Genomic DNA, 11,499 nt, shown 5'->3' on the forward strand with positions numbered 1-11,499 from the left:
CCAGCAAGATGTTGCTACCCAACCTAGTGCTATTATGGAGTTTTCCAGAAGCCATTCCACAACCTATCAAGCCAACTGCTTTAGGATGGCGTATTGGTCTGCTCGGGCTGCTATAACCAAATGCCACCCTCAGTGATTACATTGGTGGCTGGGGAAAGAGGCTGATTGGCATCCACAGAAAGAGTCAGTCTATCCATTTGCATTTTTAAAATTTTTCTCTGTTGAAATAACCTTTTGATGAACATTCACCTGGGACACAAATATCCTTGCTTTTTTTTTTTCACCCATCCAGAGAGCTCCTCCCCAGACTTCCTACTCACTAATTCATGTCTACAACTCATGATTCAGTATATACTAGTCATTTTTCCTTCCAAACAAAATAAGCATCCAGGTACACTTCTCAAAGCTCTGCTCACTGGGAAGATTTCCCTTCACTCCTGTCCTTAAGGGGTGTCTTAGAAAGGGGCTGTCGTGCCTCACCTGTCCACTTTCAGTGGTGCCTGAATCTCTTTCAGACCTAGTGTAAACCAGACCTGAGGCTTCTCTTCCTCTGTTGGTTGGTCAAAAGGAACGCCCGCTGAGGTCATAGTTGCAGGGTAGGAGAGAGAATGTAGTGGACCCGGAGTGGGAATCATGGGCATTTGGGTCGCTTCTTGAGCTTTTTCTTTTTTTTTTTTTTAATTTAAATTAAATTAATTAACATATAATGTATTGTTTCAGGGGTATAGTCTGTGATTCATCAGCCTTATATAATACTCAGTGCTTATTACAACACATATCCTCCTCAATGTCCACCACCCAGTAACCCCAACCTTCCACCCTCTTCCTCTCCAGCCACCCTCAGTTTGTTTCCTATGATTAAGAGTCTCTTATGGTTTGTTTCCCTCTCTGGTTTCATCTTGTTTCATTTTTTCCTCTCTTCCCCTATGATCCTCTGCCTTATTTCTTAAATTCCACATATCAGTGAGATCTTATGATAATTGTCTTTCTCTGATTGACTTATTTCACTTCACATAATAGCCTCTAGTTCCATCCATGTCGTTGCAAATGGCAAGATTTCATTTTTTGATGGCTGAGTAATATTCCATTGTATATATGTACCACATCTTGTTTATCCATTCATCTGTCGATGGACATCTGGACTCTTTCCATTGTTTGGCTATTGTGGACATTGTTGCTCTAAACACTGGGGTGCAGGTCTTCCTTTGGATCACTGCATTTGTACCTTTTGGGTAGATACTTAGTGGTGCAATTGCTGGGTCATAGGGTAGCTGTATTTTCAACTTTTTGAGGAAACTCCATACTGTTTTCTAGAGTGGCTGCACCAGCTTACATTCCGACCAACAGTGTAGGAGGGTTCCCCTGGCAGAACATTGCTTTTAAACCCTGGGGGATTGCACTGTAATTCATCTAAAGGGGACTGTCACAGGCTCCAAATAGCATTCCTATTAGCCACTGACATTTCAAGCACCATTGGATCTACTGGATCATACGGTCAAAGCAGAAGAGCAACACTCAAAGCAGTCTGGACTTGTGGTAGAGCCTACTTTTGTTTGGGGCCCCACTCAAGATTAGCCGCTCTTGGGTCACTCAGTAAAAGGGCTAGAGTTATATACCCAAATAAAGACTATGTTGTCTCTAAATCCAAAGAGGCCCACTAGGCAGTGTGCCTCTTTTTTTGTTGTAGGAGGGCCCAGATGTACCTATTTATCCTTAGCCTTAGAAGGGGTATCTCAACACGCCCCACACCCTGGTCATTTGGAAATTTCGCTGAGGTTGAAGGCCCTGAATTTTTGTTGATTTATTTTCTACCTTTTGATGCACAAATGTCTTATCAGTAAGTCTAGAGTAGTTGGGGCTTCTCGCTTACCCAGTCTCATAAGGATAATGTCATTAGTGTAAGGGATTAGCGTGATTGCTTATCTAAGGGAAAGGTGATCAAGATCCCTGCAAATTAAATTATGACATGGGGAGGGAGAGTTGATATATACCTGAGGTAGGATAATTAGGGTATATTACTGGCCTTCCCCCTGAAAGCAAACTAATTCTGGTGATCTTTATCAACAAAGATGTAGAAAAAAAATTTGCCAGCTCAGTGGTGGCATACCTTGTACGAGCAAATGTGTTAATTTGCTCAAGTGAAGTCATATCTGGTAAAGTTGCTACAATTGGAGTCACCACTTCATTATGCTTATGATAACCTACTGTCACTCTCCGATATCCATCTGTTCTCTGAGCAAAATAAAAGAAAATAAAGTTAGATGGGGCTGTGGTAGAAATCGTACAGAGAAGAACAAATCACAGAGCAATTACTTTCTCATGGTAACGTTGAATGTTGTGTCTTCTGGAACCTCCCAGGCTAGGTCAGTGGTTCTGAAATGATAAATCCTCTGTAACTTTCCAATGTCCCTAAGCCTTTGAATTTTTTCCTCTACCATAAACCAAAGCAGGTCTGGCATTTCAAGTTCACTTAATGTGGGTCACCTTCTTGTCCATGTTTTAGCCAACCAAGCATATAATCTGATAGATCCCTTTCTAACTCCCCAAGTTGCATTATTAAATGTAGAAATCTCTGCTTAGTGGGTCTGTATCAATAAATTTGGCCTGATCCAATTTTATGGTTTTTGTCATCAGTATCCCACAACCTTGATATGTATTCCCACAGATATTCCCCAAATTTGTTTGCATAAATTAGAAAAATCAAGTAGTTCTTTTGGATTGTAGCACAGTTCCTCGTGGGTCACACTTTGTACCCCCCTTTAGGAGCTTCCTGAGACTTGAGTCTAGTTATAGGGGTTGCAAAGAGAGTTTGTGGAAGTGGGTCATAGCATCTTGCAGGACAATTTCTGCACAGTAGGTCATTACATTTTCTTCAGGCGATGCAGGGTTAATCTCCTCAGACATGGATGGAGAGGCTACTGGTGCTGGCAAGGAAGACTCATCAGAATTTAGAGGCTCAGTGAGTCCAGTTTCATTAAGGTCTTTCCATACATCCAAATTCCAGTTTTCAGTATCCCATACTTTCCCAATCAATGCTCTCACTTTAACAAGATACCCCGTGAGACTGGGAATTCAATTTGCCTTGTTATTCAGCCACTGGCAGAATAAGATTTGGGGTTTGGTTTTACCAATGTCAGCCATGTGACTAGAGGAGATAAGCGTCTTTTTCAGGGAAGATACAGAAGGTCATTTACATGGCTCTTGAGCTGGGAATTAAAATCCCTGAGATCATTCTTCACTTTCTCCACTTTGTACAGAGACATTAAGAACAACCAGTTTATCTCATTTTATTCGTTTGTTTGACTAAAATATTCAAAGGTGTCATATGTCTGGTTCATCAATCTTTTGCTTCATACATGCTTTACTAGGGGCATCAAGTGTTGATATTTTGTGTATCTCTATAGCCATATCACAAGATGGATTATCAGTGCTCTCATTCTTACTGGAAATAGAGTTGATGGTATCTTAGATCTAATCAGAATAGAGAGCCAATGCTAGAAATTACAAAACCAATTCAAAAAACTCATTATTAAGATCGTATTCCTCACTACCAGTATTGAATCGCCATACCTGTTTTAGTCAGGGTTCTCCAGAGAAACAGAACCAATAGGGTGAGTGTATGTCTGTCTGTGTGTCTGTGTGTGTCTGTGTGTGTGAGTGTAAAGAAAGAGAAAGAAAGAGACAGAGATATTTATTTTGATAAATTGACTCACATGATTATAGAGCTTCCCAAGTCCAAAATATGAAGAGTGGGGCAACAAGTTGCAGATTTAATGTTGCAGTTCAAGTTCTAAGTTAGTCAGTCAGGCAAGGGCCAGTGTTGCAGTTCAAGTCTGAACAGTTCACGTCTGAAGGTCATCTTCTGACAGAATTCCTTCTCATCTGGGGGAAGCCAGTCTTTTGTTCCTTGGTTCAGACCTTTAACTGATTGGATGAAATCGACTGACGCTATGGAGGGCAATCTGATTTACTCAAAATCCATTGCTTTAAATTTAATCTCATCCAAAACACCTTTGCAGAAACATCCAGAATAATGTTTGATGAAATATTCAGGTATCATGGCCCAGACAAGCTGACACATAAAATTAACCATCCCCCTCTATATTAGCATGCAGCCTAAAATTGTGTATTTATCATTATATACCAAATGCTGTTTTTAGTTCGAGAGGTTTTACTACATCTAGCATTTTTTTTCAGGGAAAAATAAATTTTAATTAGTGTTTAAATTCTTCTTTCATTCTTTTTTCATTTCTCAATGGGGTAGTGAAATTAAACTATATTTCTTCTTTTTCTATAAATGCCTTTATCACATGTTTAATCAGCTTTTCCTGGGGTGATAAATAATCCCCAATCTCCGTGGCTTACAAAAACAAATGTTTATTTCTTCCTGTGATTCTGCATCTGTTGGGCTCAACTGGACTCCACAAGCTTTTTCATTCTAGGACTCAGGCTGAAGAAATATCTGCTCTGTGGACGTGCTATTGTTACTCAAGAGGGGCAAGCATAAGGTTATGAACCTTAAGGCCTCCACGTGGGCTGAGCACACTGTTCTTCTTCACATAGTCTGTTGGTCAAAGCCATTCATGTGCGCAAGACCAGAGTTGATGGGGTGGGAATGCGCATTCTCTCTACTGTACTGGAATGTACCGTAGAGTCATATAGCAAAAAACAGGGAGGTATAATATTATTATCAAAAAGTAGTTAAGAGTGGTGAGTCATCATCATCATCTTTATCATCATGATCATCTAGGACGGTGCTACTAAAGAAATGCATTGTACCCAGATGCATAACATTTTAATAAGTAGGAGGCAGTTTTTTTCCAAGCCAACCTGGTTTCTCTGCTGACAAAGTATTCTTTCACATTAATTCATAGTGGAAACATAAGGATCGTGATTAACATGGCTAACTTTCAATACACTCCAAAACAGTTCTGTCTGGAGGAGGGTCATGGAAATCTGCAGCAAAGGCATATAATGATTAAAACCTATTAACAGTAGTAGTTCTGTTTGTTGTATATTTATATTGTTTCAGGCTCTTCTACATGCATGATTGGCATGATCGTATTTAATTGTCATAAAATTCATATGAAGCAATTACTTTTATTATCTCCATTTTAAAGATGAGAAAACCGAGGCAATAAAAGTTTACCCAAGTATCTATGAATAAATAAGAAGTAGCAGAATCAGAATTCAACTTCAAGCATGTAAGAGCCACAGTATCACAATGCTACTGCTGTATATGGAAATTACAAATACCGTCTTATTTTAACATAACAAATGCCACTGTGGTTTTTTTCATTAAAAATACCTAATAAAAGTTTATAACATATATGTTTAAAATTCAGATTTTGTTTCTTCTTAAAAGTATATGAAAATATAGAAGCATAGATTATTAAGATAACTTTTCCTAAGATCTTTGGAAGCATTTATACAAATAGATGTGTTTCCCGTGAGGATACAAGGGTGAAGTGATGGAGTCTACATTCACAGATTTAAATATAGGCAATAGACAATTTGACTTAATCAGAATCCACAGGAGTTATTTTTAAAGACATTCTTATCATTCACCTCATCAGTTTCTGGCAGATATTCATGTTATGAATTTCTCTCTGTCATGTATGTAGGTTAAAAGACAAAACATCAGTTGTATATGTGTTTTCAAAATTATCTTTAGAAAGTTAACTTTTAGCATGCATGTTAATGAGACTATGCTTTTAAAGCATTAGTTTTCAAAAAAAAGCTAACAGCTATATTTAATTATAGAAATCAAATTAAGAATCTTATGTGACAACATATGCTGTATGCATCTAAATCTGCTAAATTATATAGAACATGCAACTTGAGTCATATATTGCTGGCAATGGAAATATAATGGCCTAAATATTTTTTAGTTGGAATGAGAAAATGGTAAGAGCTTTGGGATGTTTAAAAATACACATATAATATGAATTATGAATACATCTAAGTGCATATAAACTTTATTATATCCTATTGGAATAATTACAAGAAACTTATTTGACATGCTTAGCGTATCTGTTGACACACCTGGATCCTCATAAGGAATAAACAGGTGTATTTTCAATAGTTTCTCAGTTTCCTACTAAGCAGTACATAAGGAAGAAATTTAAAAACACATAAAATAGAAATAAACATATATTTTGACATTAGAAATGACTTACGCAATGTCCCAAAGTGATGGTAGTGATGGGTACAGAAAATGGTTATGTTGAATAAGCAGATTATGTATGATAGTACCTGACTTATTTTTTTTTTAATTATTTACTTGAGAGAGAAAGATTGAGAGAGTGAGAGTGGAGAGAGGGGCAGAGAGAGAATGAGAGAATCCTCAAGCAGCCTCCCCACAGAGTTCAGAGCCTGATGCAGGCCTCTATCCCTGGACCCTAAAATCATGACCTGAGCCAAAATCAAGAGTTGGGCACTTAACTGACTGAGCCACCCTGTTGTCCCCTTTTTTTACTTTTGAACACTTTCAAAAATATTTTTGATGGTAAGGCTAACTTTAGTGTCTATACTAAAGTATATTACAATTACTATCATACAATTTAAATAGGTTTAGGAAATTGTATGAACGCCACAAAACACTGATCACATATGCATCTGTTCAAAATTACACATCGTGGTACCACTCCTTATAAAGGGTTAAAAAATGTGGGTTCATTTGATTGGTTGCAAATCATTCCATACAAAGTTAATATTTGAGGGAAAACTTGCATTATTATTATAGCAAGTGAAATAAGTATCTGGAGAAAGAGCACAACTGAAAATTATAAAAGCATGCAAGTTTCTCTCATATAGTACCTAAGCCAATTTCCTGTTCGTTTACTTGCCAGGATTCAGCATTATTTATGAAGACTCAAGGATGGCTCTTTTGAGTTTAAATCCTCACTGTCCTTGCTGGCAGTGAAGCGGGAGACAAGAAGAATCTAGAATAAGAGTTGGGAATTTGAAAAGCCAAAACACTATGCCTCTGACACTTGTTATTATGTGATCTTGGCCTTTGATGTTGCCAGTATGTATGTACTATATAATATACATTCATATATTTCATATATATATGAAAAAGCAAATATCAAAGATCCACCCTCTTAAATTTTTAAGTGTACAGTACAGTTTGCCAATTATAAGCACAATGTTTTACAGCAGATCTCTAGAACATACTCATCTTGTGTAACTGAAACTTTATACCCCTCAAACAGCAATTCCCCATTTCCCTCTCCCCCCAGCTCCTGGCAACTATCATTCTACTTTTCGCTTCAGTGAATTTGGCTATTTTAGACATCTCATATAAGTGAGTAGCCAGATATTGCTAATATTTACTCCATCTCTGAAACTTTATCATCTGGAAACAAGATCTGAAATTTGTAACTTGATGCTTATGTAATATTTTTAAAAATATTTTTCTCCTGTTTTCTTATTTGCCATTAATAGGAGGCATGGGAACAGTTCTTCAGAAGAAAATCACATTGAAACCACATTTCTTTATAATTAGGGGTATTTATTAAAATTTAGTATTGTATCATACATTTTAAACAATTATTTTATTTTTTATTGACTGTAGATTGTATTAGTTTTCTAGAATTAACTAATTTAATATCACAGACTGGGTAGAACAACAGAAATTTATTTCCTCACATTTATGGAAGCTTGAAGTCCAAGATCAAAGCGTAAGCAGGCTTAATTTACTGTGGGGGCCCCTTTTTCTGGTTTGCAGTTCCCTGCTTCTTGTAGGGTCTTCATGCGGTCTTTCCTCTGTGTGTATTTGTGTATATGGTAACAATCTCTTCTTATAAGAACACTAGTTGTATTGGATTACGGTCCCTCCCCATTAAACTCATTTAACCTTAATTACTCCTCTGAAGACCCTATTTCCAAATATAGTCACATTTTGAAGTATTGGGAATTAGGACTTCAACATATGAATTTGGGGAAGGGGCATAATTCGGCTCATAACATTGATATCATTAGAATATATTGGTTTGTTCATGCAGAATGCAATGCAAAAATTGGAAGTTATGAAACAATATTTAATATAATTCAAATTTCTAATTAATCGTTCAATATAAAAGAGTCACAGAGGAATATTTTTTATCAAAAATAACATAAAAATTATAAGAATTAAAAGACGGGGAATATTATATTCTTTAGGCAGTGAATGTGTTATAATAATGTCTCTGTTCCTGATTACATCAAACTCAGCCCTTTGTTTCCTGTCTCTTCCTCTCTTTGGGATTCTTGTCCTTCTCTTTTACTTTAGTATATCAGCTTCCATAATCATCTCAGTCCTAATGATGGTCATATACATTCCTTCAGTTTCAACTTTAACTCTTATTAAGTCTCTTTTAACATATTGTTTTTTGTTACCCTTCTAGTATCTCAAAGTTAATATTGAAAAAATGAACACATCATATTCTCCTTCCAAGTCTTTCTCCTGACAAATCAATGCAGTTTCCTCTTATTTTGCTCTCCTTTTTAAAAAATATCCAAGTCTTGGGGTGCCTGGGTGGCTCAGTCTGTTAAGCACCCAACTCTGTATTTTGGCTCAGGTCATGGTTTCAAGGTCATGGGATCAAGCACCATGTCATTGGTCTCCATGCTTGATGGGAGTCTGCTTGAGATTCTCTCTCTCCCTCTCCCTCATCCCCTACCCCCAATCACACATTCTCTAAATGAAAAAATAAGTACAATCTTTTAAAAAAATATCTAAATCTAAAAGCAGATTTTTCAAGTAGTCTCATAATTTGTATTGTATCCTTTTTTTCCACTTATACAAGCAACCTCTAAATTTTACTACAGCAACTTACTTGTTTATTTTTATTGTTGCCTCTAGCCTAGCACAGGCTATTATACTTCATCCTTCAGTCCCTTTATAAGCCTCTTTAGAAGTTTCTTAAATTCTGATTTCTTTATCATATTCATGCTAAAACTGTTCTCGATTATTTTATCTGATTCCTATTTTCAACATAATATTTAATGACCATGCCAGCCATGTCCTTGACTCACACCGCTTATGTGAAAATGTTCAAACAATACTGGCATTTACAGTCCTCCACATTTTAAAAGAATTCTAAGTAGCAAATAGTCTATCATATTTTCTCATATTTCTTCCATAAACTTGCCATTTAAAGGGCTCAAATGTTTAGTTACTGTATTAATTATCTGTTGCTGAATGCAAATATTACCACAAACTTAGTGGCTTAAAATAACCAACACTTGTTTATCTCACAGTTTCTGAGTCCAGAGTCAGTGCATAGATTAATTAGGTCCTCTGCTTCAAGGTCTAACAAGGCTGAGCTCCAAGTGTTGACTAAGATAGCTGTCTCATATGAGGCTCAACTAGGGAAGCTCACACGGTTTTTGGCAACATTCAGTTCCTTGCAGGATACTGGGCTGAAGACCTGTTTCTTTCTAGCTGTTGATTGGAAACAACCCTCGGCATCTTGTGTTGTGGTCTTTTCCATAGGCAGTACAAAATGTGGCAGCTTGTGAGTTAAGAGCCAGCAAGGAAAATAAATCTTCTAACAATATGATTGACACTTTTATGCAAAATAACTACGTACAGTTAATCAATATGTAGATCCTATCACATTTGCTGTATGCTAGTGAGTAGAAGCAAGTCTCAGGTTCCATCCACACCCAAGGGGAGAGGATATTACAAGGGCATGAATACAAGGAGTTGGGTTTCATAGGAACCACTCCAGGGTCTGTCTACTACAGCCACTCTTCTATAAACCAAGACTTTCCTTGGCTATGACTTAACACATAATGTTTATCCTGATATTTTGTTTTTCATCTTTTCCATCTATGTTAATATATCCTCACCTTTCTCTTCAGAAAGCATCCTCTGACCAGTTTAATCTCAGAACTATTAAAAAAGTTATTGTTGTGGGGCTTCTGGGTGGCTCAGTCAGTTAAGCATCTGACTTCGGCTCAGGTCATGATCTCAGGGTCCTGAGATCAGGCCCCACATTGGGCTCCATGCTCAGCTTGGACTCTGCTTGGGTTTATCCCTCTCCCTCTACCCCTCCCCCTGCTCATGCTAATGCACTTTCTCTATCATAAATAAATAAAATTTAAAAAAAAGAACATCAAGAAAGTTATTGTTGCAATCATTTGACAATTTGACATTTAAATAGAAATAAGAACTTTATATGTTGTTTTAACCTATCTACTATCTGTCTAGCCCCACTAAGAGAGGAAAAGCTACATACATTGTAGGAGAAAAATGTCTCCCTGACATCTACATTTTAAAGATACTATTTATAATCTTTCCTCAGTGCCTGATAGAATAAGGTTCATGTGTTTATAATAAGAAGAAATTTGACAACAGAAACCATGTCATATATAAACTTCATAGAGGCACATAATCTAATATGTAGCAATAATTCAAAAATATTTTTAATTAATTTATTGAGTAAAGACAGACTAACAAGTGATTGGATGCAGAATGCAAAATTATTTGTAACCAAGCAATTCAGTATGATTTTGTAATATAATCTGCATAAACAACTATGTTGGGAAGATGAATATTTCAAGTTTGGCTTAATGGCTCCTAATCCAACATGATAAAGATTACTTTTGACATAAAAAAAATGCACCACTCGGTAAATATTTCTTGCTGATTAAATGGATTCTTTAAATTAAATTCAGCATCAAATGGCACTGTTTTTCCTTTTTTTTTCTTTAATAGTAATTTGCTCCAGAGTTTATTAGTTATTTTAAATTGCTGTTGAAACTTATTCTAAGATGAGAGAATCATGTTATCAGAATATAAAATAATGACACATAATATAAACTTGGTAATAAAAAAAAGCAAATCCTTTCAGCTCAAAAAACATCACATTTAATAGCATGCAATCTGAAGGAAGAGTATGGCTGCCAGACAAATTACTAGCACTTCTATATTGAGCAGTGATATGCATTCGTTAGTGGTTGCCAACAGACACTTATGTTAATGTACTGTCTTGCACCTCTTATTATCTAAAACTGTGTATTTTTGATCATTCAGCATATATTTGCTAACAATTATTTGTCTGCTCTAGCCCATGAGTCAAACATCAGACATTTAAAATTGTTAATAGATTAAATATAATGTGGTTGCAAGATAGGTGAAAAGTAGACTTTACGATTAAAATGATTTTTAACGCGGTTAGATACCACAATGAAATTCTTACAATAGTAATACTTCATTTGAATTGGTTTATAAATGTCATGTTAGCTATAAGGCAATGAATTGTGTAATGGTTTTTAGAAATCTTTTTTTCCAAGTTATGTAAAGCACTTCAGAGGTGAAGTTTCAAAGTCATGTAAACTTTTCATCAAAATAATATTAATAAGATTCACTATTTAAATAAGTTTTCAACATTCACTCTTTTTCAACATATATAAATTTATACAAATATAATATAATATTTATGTAAGAAATATTTAATATCTATGCAAGTTACCTAAATTTGAAGTCTTGAAACAAATTAATAGTTT

Source organism: Ursus arctos, unplaced genomic scaffold, assembly GCF_023065955.2.
Source record: "Ursus arctos isolate Adak ecotype North America unplaced genomic scaffold, UrsArc2.0 scaffold_15, whole genome shotgun sequence".
NCBI lineage: Eukaryota > Metazoa > Chordata > Mammalia > Carnivora > Ursidae > Ursus > Ursus arctos.